Raw genomic sequence first — 3,305 nt, 5'->3', positions numbered from 1 at the left:
TTTTTTTTTTTTTTTTTTTTTTTTTAAACAGGATTGCCTGTACAACAGGCCGCTGCAGGATCCTATACATCGGCAATAGCAGCTTGAAGCTCCCCTCTTTGTGATGCAGCAGATATGGCTAGCATAAACCTTGAGGAAGACTCAGCAACCTAGCAGGTATCAAACAGCCTTGTGGATGATCTTTTACAATTGTTTTGATCATCTTCCTCAGGTTCATGCTGGGTCAGGTATGCACAATTTTTTTCTGGACAGAAGAGATACAAGCAGGAGGAAAGAGAGAGACCAAGAGCAGCTTGCCTTCCCCCCCTTTGTAAAGACATTGTATGAGAGACACCCATTTCAAGATAGGAAAAGAGAGAGTGTGGGAAATGGGAGTAAGGAGGTAGGAAATAGCACTCTGCTAGCAAGAGCAGTGCTCCGTGCGCTCTGGCTGAGCAGATGAAAGGCAGCAGAAAGTCCTCAACTAACTTGAACTCAAACCAGACAACTGCCAGCTCCCAAAGTGGCTGCAATCCTGGACCCACCCACTATAGCTGTGCCCAAGATCTTCCCCCAGGCATGGACAACTTAGCTTTCTGTGAACCCAAACAGAACTGGATCGATAGCTGCACTTCTAGAGCTCAAATCACTAGAACAAGAATTCAAGATCTGACTTGCTGTTAATAAAAAATAGATCTTAAACGTGAAACTGAGCATAAAGCAAGCAGCTAAAGTCAGGCTGAGCACAAGAAGGATTCTCGCTATGTGTTGTGGCAAAAAATCTGCTCATCTGTGTGAGCCTCTGTCCTGCTCCTTCCTCTGAGAGGGCTGTGCTAATGCAAGGCTACTCCGCCCGGAGGAGGCTGCTTTCTTGCTCCCATTTCTCCTTCCCATACTCTGCCTCTTTGCTTAATAGCTCATCTCACAGCCCACACAGTTCCCTGCCCCTAAGCCCAATTTATATCCAATTTCCAGTCTATCAGCGTTTTCACACTGATGGGCACCTGCTCCAGGCTTCTTGCCTTTCCCAGCCCCCTGCCCGTCAGCACCGGGGCAATTCCTCACCACACTGTTCACACCTCCTACGAGTGACTGCAAACTCCTCTTAGAGGCCAGGTGACAAGTGTGTCCTCCTTCTGCTCCTCTTTATCCTCCCCCTCCCCTTGCTGCTTTGCTGACATAACTAACTCCACATGGTGCTTCTCAAACTGGAAATCTGGTCTCTTCGGGGTCTGAGGTTACTCCTACAGTGGCTGGAGGAGAGGGAGGCTGTACAGACTCCTTGTGGCTTGCATCAACTGAAAGGACAGCCTTCTCCTTTTCCTCCTGCTGATTTTTAAAATAGTGATTGGTTTTCCACGGAGTGATCCTGCCCGACTTAATGAGCCATTCTCTTCAAATACTTCACATAAACACGTTTCTCTATTTGTTTGCCTGGATGGGTTCTTTCACAAGTGTGCCTCTGGTTCAGGTGCTCCCAGCAGATGCTGCCCTGGCAGGCTGCAGGAAGCCCTCCGTTTGGGGCAGCTGCGTCCCCGAATGCTCTGCAACTGATTGCTTTTGGGGCGATTGCTCAACTGTAATAAGCAGGAACTTAGATAAATTGGACATTTTTCTACAGAACCTATTAACACCATGCCTTGGAGAGGGTGGAATTGGTCTCATTCTTAGCAGTTTTGTTTCTGCGCTATTAGCTGAAGATCCCAGCAGGAGGATTGTTTAAGAGTAGAGCCTAGACCAAGAGATCTTGCTAACCGAGGATGTGGCGAGGAAGGCTGACGGTAGAGACGCAGGTTTGGGGGATAGCTCTAAAAGAAGGGCTGGACACTAAGCTGATTTTATACAGGTTTCATTTTAACATTTAAAATGAAATGGGCTGCTGGCAAGCTAACCCCGTCCTTGCCAGGAAAAGGATGTCTGATCCAGCTTGCTGACTCATTGATGAAATATTTCCAATGTCAGGCTCATTTCTGTGACTGCTAGAAGATCTGTGCCTGCAGGGCTTGTCCCCTCTCATTTGCCCCTGTGCTTGACTTAAGAGTTTCGGCTGAGGTAGCAGCCACCAGCACGCAGGCAGGCAAAGTAAGCCTGTTTACTGTACCTGCGTTGCTGAAAGCTTCCCGTGAAACTGGATTAGCACTTAAATGTTGTGTGACAAAGCTTTATGTTCCAGGTTTTGTAAAAGTTCTCAAAGAAAAAAGAAAAAAAAAAAATCACTTGTCAATCTCTTTCTGTATAGTCTGTGGACAATTAGAATATTGCCAGATTAATTACAGTGTTTCTACAATGCTCTCCTCTGATTCTACTATTAAAACACAGCAGAAATCAGAGTCTGTTTTGACCTTTATTCAGAGCCTCCTGTTAAAGTGACTTTCACAACAGAACCCAATTTGTCACATTTTATTTGTACTTTAATTTTATTATTAACAGATTAATGGAGCTGGTAATGGGTTTCCTGATGTTCCCTTTGGAAATGTGAACTGTGTCCCTTCCTTACATCAGTCTGCTGTCAGCAGATGAAGTGCATTTGCAAAATGCTATTAACTGTTACCAGAAGCAATTAGTCAAAATAGCAAGTCAGCTTCAAAAAGAGAGACTCCAGATTTCCTCAGTGCGTTAGGAAAAGCACATTAGTAGGATTTAGTCTTGCCAGCAGACACAAGCTTTAGGCCCTGCAGTAGGTGTCTGGGTTAATGACATGTAGAAATGCAAATATATCAGACTTTAATTTGCTTGAAGGAGCAATGCCAGGTTAAAAAAAAAAATAATCACTTTCCGGTGTTATTAACAGCAATCCCCATTGTGCCAGAAACACCCACAGTCTGCTGTAAGATGCTCTCCACACTCCAGCCTTAAAAGTCCTGGCACTCCTGAGGGCAGGACGAGACTGCTGGTGACACGGAGGCCAGGCTTTGTCTTCATTTTCTTGCCCAGACAATTATTTTAAAAGTATCCTCCCTCACCCTCCAAAGCATGGAAGTCCATCTGCTTCTCAGGCAGCTCTCCTTTTTTATGCTGGTGCCAGAAACTTGTAAGAATTCCTAGCGGGACATGCGCAAACCTGGCTGGAGCTTCATCCCCCCGCTTGGCACCAGCTTTACTGCCTGGTCAGTCCTTCGACTGGGGCTGACCAAACTGTGTTATTGCAGCACACAACACACGAAACGCGCTCAAGGAATGGTCCCTAACGGGATGAAGTAGGAGTGTGAACTCTACGGAGGCAGTGGCTAGCACCTGGTTAAAAAGCCAGCAGTCCCCGGCTCCCTCACCACTTCCCTGGATGAACTGACGGGGAGGGATCCAGGGAGGCGAAGCACCAGGGATGA

Source organism: Falco punctatus (genome assembly GCF_963210335.1).
Source record: "Falco punctatus genome assembly, chromosome: 3".
NCBI classification, from domain to species: domain Eukaryota; kingdom Metazoa; phylum Chordata; class Aves; order Falconiformes; family Falconidae; genus Falco; species Falco punctatus.
Note: the sequence above shows the minus strand (reverse complement) of the source record.